The sequence below is a fragment of the Podarcis raffonei genome, chromosome 11 (genome assembly GCF_027172205.1).
Source record: "Podarcis raffonei isolate rPodRaf1 chromosome 11, rPodRaf1.pri, whole genome shotgun sequence".
NCBI lineage: Eukaryota > Metazoa > Chordata > Lepidosauria > Squamata > Lacertidae > Podarcis > Podarcis raffonei.
In genome coordinates this window covers 7,078,294-7,086,137 of record NC_070612.1, presented here as the reverse complement: position 1 = coordinate 7,086,137, position 7,844 = coordinate 7,078,294, and the positions used below count along the sequence as shown (strand labels likewise).

The following is a 7,844-nucleotide window of genomic DNA, read 5'->3' as shown; positions in this document are numbered from 1 at the left end:
GCCCCACTTTACATTAAAGGGTATATAGGGAATGCAAAGGTGAGGCTAACTTCCTTGTTCCACCATCCACTGTATAGCAGAAACTATTGCAGAAACTATTGTGGGGTGGCCTAGAGATTCCCCCATGAAAATCCCTCAGGCACAGAGAGTTGATGTGTGTCTGGAAAGAGCAAGACAAAAGGTAGATAAGCCCTTACTTGTTAAAACCCACACAGGGACCTTAGGCTAAAAAGGTGGGTATTCATTCCAGAAAGTTTTTAGTGTTTGATGTTGTATTGTGTTTTTACTATGTTTTGTTGGGAGTAACCCCGAGTAGCTGGGGCAGCCCAGTCAGATGGGTTTCATATACATCATCAACATCATCATCATCATCATCATCATTGCAAACTACCAGGTCCTTGAAATAATTATATTGTGAATATATAGACTGAACATCTAGGTAGATTAGATAACCTGCTATCATTTCATCCCTCCATTATCTTATGAAATAGCTCACTAGGGCTAAGAAATATCATATTAAATTCTTTATGATTGGGCAGATTATGACAAAGTATTACAAGGCTCTAAAAGTGCAGCTTCCATTACAATTCGCCATTGCATTTAAATTGCACAAGAGGGACGCACAGCAAAATGTTACAGCATAACTTCCTCCCTAACAGGAGTGCTTCAGTTCAGGGATCCTGCCAGTTCTCCTGCAACTGAGCAGCTCAGTTTAGTAGGCACCCTGCACATTCTGTAGAAGCACGTGATTGCATGCAGAATGCGGCAGCTAGACTGGTGACTGGGGGCAGCCGCCGAGATGACATAACACCAGTCTTGAAAGACCTACACTGGCTCCCAGTACGTTTTTGAGCACAATTCAAAGTGTTGGTGTTGACCTTTAGAGCCCTAAACAGCCTCAGCCCAGTATACCTGAAGGAGCATCTCCACCCCCATCATTCTGCCCGGACACTGAGGTCCAGCACCAAGGGCCTTCTGGCGGTTCCCTCACTGCAAGAAGCAAAGCTACAGGGAACCAGGCAGAGGGCCTTCTTGGTAGTGGCACCCGCCCTGTGGAACACCCTCCATCAGATGTCAAAGAGATAAACAACTACCTGACACTTAGAAGACATCTGAAGGCAGCCCTGTTCAGGGAAGTTTTTAATGTGTGACATTTTAATGTATTTTTAATCTTCGTTGGAAGCCGCCCAGAGTGGCTGGGGAAACCAGCCGTATGGGCGGGGTACAAATAATAAATTATTATTATTATTATTATTATTATTATTATTATTATTTGCACAGTTGTTGAAAGGAAACTTTTTGCAAGTTTACAAAGAAAGCAAACCTTGGCACGAGCAGGCTGCCCTTCACTGAAAAGGAATGCATGCATAATTTTATTTGTATGCCGCATGGAAGTGAGAGCTGGACCATAAAGAAGGCTGATCGCCGAAGAATTGATGTTTTTGAATTATGGTGCTGGAGGAGACTCTTGAGAGTCCCATGGACTGCAAGAAGATCAAACCTATCCATTCCGAAGGAAATCAGCCCTGAGTGCTCACTGGAAGGACACATCCTGAAGCTGATGCTCCAATACTTTGGCCACCTCATGAGAAGATTAGACTCCCTGGAAAAGACCCTGATGTTGGGAAAGATGGAGGGCACAAGGAGAAGGGGACGACAGAGGACGAGGTGGTTGGACAGTGTTCTCGAAGCTACAGACATGAGTTTGACCAAACTGCGGGAGGCAGTGGAAGACAGGAGTGCCTGGCGTGCTCTGGTCCATGGGGTCACAAAGAGGTGGACACAACTAAACGACTAAACAACAACAACAATAGTATAGTATAGTATAGTATAGTATAGTATAGTATAGTATAGTATATAGTATAATTTGTTTGGATATATAACCAGAAACCATATTCACGCCTCTCTTCAAGAGCACTCTTCTACAGTTCCCCATGACTTATTGTTATGAACAAGGATTTTCAACTCTGACTGGTATGAAAGATCAGAAAAGAGAAAGGCATGTTTGTGCTGATGAGACGAGAGTTCGTTTGTCTCAAATTAGACCTAACAGAAGTGAGATCACCTGGCAAAAGGATGCTCACACCTCTCCCTGACTTCATATACATACTTAAGAGGCTCATTTAAAATTATTATTTGGGAATGTATTCATATGTGGCTGCATTGTTTTATACTTTCTGGATGTCCCGTGATCATATTATAAAGTAGTTGTGTTCTATGTTACAAATCAAGCACTGCTAGGAGCTGTTTCTTTTTGTTTTCCAAAGTATTTCTTATCAATTAAAAAAACTGGTGTGGCATGAGCGAATGTTTATTCCGGAAGTGGAGCCCAAAGAAAAACGTTTGTGAACTGCTGCTTTAACTTCTCAAACCTGCAAAGAAAACCTGAATGATATTTGTTCCAATTCAGCAGGAACAGCTATTTCCCTCCCCGCAGAAAAAGCAGCAAAGACAAAATTAAAACTTATTTGACCCAAGTCTAGAAATCATGGGGCAAATGAAACTATTGGTGAGCCCTAAGGCAGGCTTGGAGGGTATTTTTTTCATCTCAGAAGCTGCATTCTTTGTTCAGCAACCTTGTGGTTACAACAACTTATCTGACTTTGATAAGTGTGTGGGAGGACTCAGCTGCTTTGTGCCATACTAATTAAATGCAATCATGCCTGGAAATCAAAGGTATCCTGCAGCAGAGCAAACCCTGAAGATTTTAAGCTCCTGCTCACTTTTAGTACTGAAATATAGCAGTGAAAGGTGGAGGTCACGTGGCGACGCTGCCGCATTTTGCCAGGAAATGAATCACGACGAGCGAGAGAAAATGAATCAAAGGGAAGAGGGTGAATTCAAAACTATGCATTCTCCCAAAGGGCTGAAAATGAGAAAGTTTCTCTTGAACCAAAAATGTTTTCTTCACTTTTATTCTGAATGCATCTCTCATTGATACAAAATTTGTTGCAAAGTCCTCGGCAGCAAATGCACACCTAGCACATGTGGTGTGGTTGTCGATATGCCTAGGATTTTTGGATTTTTATTTTCCAACAGATCACTTTAATGGTTGAGGCAGACCTCATACTCTCTCTGATGCTGGCAGTATTTAATTTGATGGTGGGTGACATGGTTGTTGAACGGAAGAAAAAATCTTGTTAATTGCAGCTGGGTGTCAGACAATGGAAATACATCTCACCTGCCCCCAAGGCTCCACCTATATGGGAATGAATTCTGAAGGGTCCTGAAATAGTTGAAATTGATAAGTTGACCAATTTGGCCTATAAGATGGAAGGTATCTGCTTTTGATACAAAATTTGTTGCAAACTAAATCATCATAATAGAAATTGGGGGGGGTATCAGATTTGAAAGACATTTATTTTTTTGTAAATGATCATTTATGAAAAGTGGGAACTGTGTAGATTGATGTATTGCCCGCCAACAGTGGCTTCCACCAAATTGTGCAGGCAATTTTGAGTACATTTTTTCACAATGGTTAATAATGTCTGCTTGTAACTTTTTATGATTTTAGTGCATGATTTTATGCATTTTTGTCATAAACCACTTAGATTTTTTTAATGAAATTGCAGTCCATAAATATTTGTATGAATAAAAATTATACATGTGTGTGAGTGAGCATGTACGTGCCTCTAACCTAATAATGCCTCAGGGTGGCTATCAATTAAGTTATTAACTTCCCTTACCTGCCCACACTGAAGGCCAGAAATATCAAATTAACACATACATACATCCCCAAGAAGGGATCGCTCAGCTGGTAGACCATGAGGATCTTAATCTCATGCTTGGACTAGATGATCCTGAGAGTCCCTCGGGTTGAATACGCATCAGGTTGAGCACTTTCAGGTTGCGCTCCACGGTGACCCGGAAGTAACGGAGTGCATTACTTCCAGGTTTCACCGCTCACGCATGTGTAGATGGTCAAAATGATGTCATGCGCATAAGTGGGAAATTGTGACCTGCACACACACAGACGCGGTCGCGGGTTGCATTCGCTTCAGGATGCAAACGGGGCTCCGGAACGGATCCTGTTCGCATCTTGAGGTACCACTGTACTTTAATCCATATCCCCATTTGAGGGTTGCCATATGTCCTCTTTTTCCAGGGCATGTCCTCTTTTTCATGAGTATGTAAAATGAGAGTCGTCATAGCAACCCATAGTTAAAAGTAGGAGTTGGCAAATGTGTCCTCCTTTGCTCTTCAAAATATGGTAGCCCTATTCGGAACACTGGCATTTATTAATGTCTAGATTTATCCTGAATCTATGATACCAGTGTCCTGAATGCCCCTTCCCAGTGGGCACTCCTGGCCATGTGATCCCCAGACCTCCTCACCTTAGGAAAGACCAAAGTGAGTTTTCTCCAAAAGAGCGGGGGTGTTGAGGTAAATTCTCCTCTGCTAAAGAGCAGAAGTACCTGATGATAGTACTTTCTGACCCCTTTGTTGTCGCTTTTCTCACTCATCTCATCTGCATGGACAGATAATAGAATATGAGACTCAGTTCAAACGCCATTACAAATGAACTGCTTCGACGCGTATGGATTAAGCTCAGATGACACACTTTCTTCCCCCAATTAAAAGTGTGTCATGGGCCCATCCTACATTTCAAGGTTCCTTAAAGGCAACCGGCTTCATAGTATGCTTATGATCACAGTCAGTTTAGGACAAATCAATAGATCTAAATCAGTTAGTAATTACAGTAGGGAATAATATATACACAGATGCCAGTGCAGTATTGCAGATTGCATTGGGAGATTGCAGACATGTTCTTTCACTGTGAGGAAGAGAAAGAAAGATGCTGTTTCTAACAGAGGAGAGTGATGTGAGATACCACAGCTTAGATGAAAGGCTGATCTTTCCTTTTATGAACTGAATGCCACGAATGCATTTGAAAGTGGCTTTGCTGGCAACCAGCTAATGCATTAAAAGAAACCTTATTAATGATAATAAGTACTGAGAAAAACAGGATGATGACATGGAAGATTAGGAAAAGAACATAAAGCATCCTCAATGACAGGCAATTGCTTCATCAAATATTTGAGTGCGCAGTTTGAGCCCTACATGCAAATTTTGGTATTTATCTCTTTGTGGCATTTATATTCCTGCCTTTTCCTCCAAGGAGCTCAAGGTGCTGCACATGATTCGCCCCCTTCATTTAATCCCCACAACGACCCTGTGAGGTAGGTTAGGCTCAGAGGCTGTGACTCACTCAGCTTCATGACCAAGTGGGGATTTGAACTCTGGTTTCCTACATTCTAGTCTGACAAAGTAGAGACATCACCTTGCCAACAAAGGTTTGTATAGTAAAAGCTATGGTTTTCCCAGTAGTGATGTATGGAAATGAAATCTGGACCATGAAGAAGGCTGATCACTGAAGAATTGATGCTTTTGAATTCTGGTGCTGGAGGAGACTCTTGGGAGTCCCATGGACTGCAAGAAGATAAAACCTCTCCATTCTGAAGGAAATCAGCGCTGACTGCTCACAGATCCTGAAGCTGAGGCTCCAATACTTTGGCCACCTCATGAGAAGAGAAGACTCCCTGGAAAAGACCCTGATGTTGGGAAAGATGGAGGGCACAAGGAGAAGGGGACGACAGAGGATGAGATGGTTGGATAGTGTTCTCGAAGCTACGAACATGAGTTTGACCAAACTGCGGGAGGCAGTGGAAGACAGAGCCTGGCGTGCTCTGGTCCAGGGGGTCACAAAGAGTCAGACACGACTAAGCGACTAAACAACAACAACATCAAGTCTGACACTCTAACCACCACACCACACAGGCTTTTGAGACAACATTTCCCGATGTCAAGCTAATATTGTGCTTTGTCGTAAGCAATGGCAGAACATTTCAGATCTGGGTAGGAAATTGGTGGGAACTCTCAGGTCTTCCGGTATGGTAGTATTTGGAGAGCCTGGGATTAAACCAACACAGGTTCAAGCTACTGTTATATATATTTAAAGGTACCAGTGTTGGTCCATAAACAAACAAACAAAAATTTCCAAAATTCAAAGTTGGGTTTATTAGGACTGACCCAAATGTCATAAAATAGGGGCAAGATTTCTCCATCAGGCAAGATATTATTATTATTATTATTATTATTATTATTATTATTATTACCCCCGCCCATTGGGCTGGGTTTCCCCAGCCACTTTCAGCAGCTCCCAACAGAATATTAACAACACAATAAAACATCAATTATTAAAAACTTCCATAAACAGGGTTGCCTTCAGATGTCTTCTGAAAGTCAGATAGTTGTTTATTTCCATCTGATGGGAGGGCGTTCCACAGGGTGGGTGCCACTACTGAGAAGGCCCTCAGCCTGGTTCCCTGTAACCTCACTTCTCTCAGGGAGGGAACCACCAGAAGGCCCTCAGAGCTGGACCTGAGTGTCCAGGCTGAACAATGAGGGTGGAGACGCTCCTTCAGCCTGATGGATTAGCCCAGTGGCCCACCTAATTCAGTCTCCTATTCTTACAGTGACCAAACTGATGCCTGCAGGTCCACAGCACAAGAGCACCCTCCCTTCCTGTGCTTTCCATCTACTGGTCTTCAGAAGCATTACAACCTCCGACCATGGAGATGGAGCACGGCCATCTGTCATGGGACAGGAGTCAGCTTCACCTGCTGAACAGCAGCCTGAAGGGGGAGAAGGCAGCTTGACTCCACCTACAGCTGATCAACCTTCAAGGACTCAGAGGAGAAGGAGCTGATGAGAACCAGATGGCTTTAGCCTTCTTAAGCAGAGCTTCCAGCAGCAGTCAGATGGTGGTAAAAACGCTAGCAGTTCCTGGCCCTACCTTGCTGCTTCTGGCTTGTCTTGACCCTTGACTCCATGATCATTGAATTCCCTGACCCCTGGACCATCTGAACATGTGGGTTGCTGTTTGTCTGACCTTAGGACTGGACCTGACTTCTGGTGCTGATTCTGCCTCCAGGCAAGTACACCTCAGAGACTCTTCTGCTTGGTTGGCCTCCAACTCCACTGAGCCCTGCAGGTTGTTGCTCAGCAACGAGACTATGACTTCATCATTGCTGTTAGCCATTGATAGCCCTCTCCTCCATGAACTTGTCTAATCATCGCTTAAAGTCACCCAAACTCGTGGCCACCACTGTCTCCTATGGGAGCCTATGCCTTCGTTTCTGGTAGGATAAATGCCATAGAGTGGATGCAGACACCCATCTATAGGGGTGACCAGGAGATACCAAAACTAATGAAGTATTTTGAGGTACCTCAGCCCCAGCCAGCCTGACCAATGGCCAGGGATCATAAGGAATATATGAAGGAAGAGGATTCCTCACCCCTATTTAAAAACATTAATTGCTGTCACACCACTACAATAATTGATTGAGGACCAGAGATATATATATATTTCTAGGCATGGGGGCAAAGCAAACACTAAAAGGGCGGGGCAGGATAGTTTCCAACCACAAAATAAGAATAGTACCTGCATGTTTTGCCTGATATCTCAGGTTCTACAAATGTTCTACACTTGATTTTTATTTTTTTAATGAAAACTGGGGGTCAGGAGGTTGTAGTTCAACTGTGGTGGTCAGTTGCTCTGCATATCCTCTTCCAGATGTTCATGCAGGAATTCCTTATTTGTCTCCTAGCTGTGTTCTAGTTGAAGAACCCGTGTCTGGATTGTACCACTTCAGAAGGGAGAGCCATATGACTTTTTGTTCCTTCCTGCAAAATCCCTCCAACATTGACAAATAAAAATGAGCACGTCCGGGGAGGGGGGGTTGGAGTAGGCGAAATCTCTTGTCCCTGCCATCTAGCTCCTTCAAGGCATGTGCTTGCATGCGTAAAACATTTCATCAGCTCACCCGTTTAATTAAATATTA

The 7,844-nt window shown here is 43.4% G+C and overlaps 1 long non-coding RNA gene across 1 annotated transcript; it reads right to left on the bottom strand.

Moving 5' to 3' along the window:
- Positions 1–2,899: 2,899 nt before the first annotated feature.
- On the bottom strand, positions 2,900–6,961 carry LOC128423766 (uncharacterized). The gene is made up of 2 exons (XR_008332837.1): positions 6,797–6,961; positions 2,900–3,199 (listed from the first exon to the last, which is right to left on the bottom strand). It is a non-coding gene; the product is annotated as an uncharacterized LOC128423766 (long non-coding RNA).
- Positions 6,962–7,844: the final 883 nt, after the last annotated feature.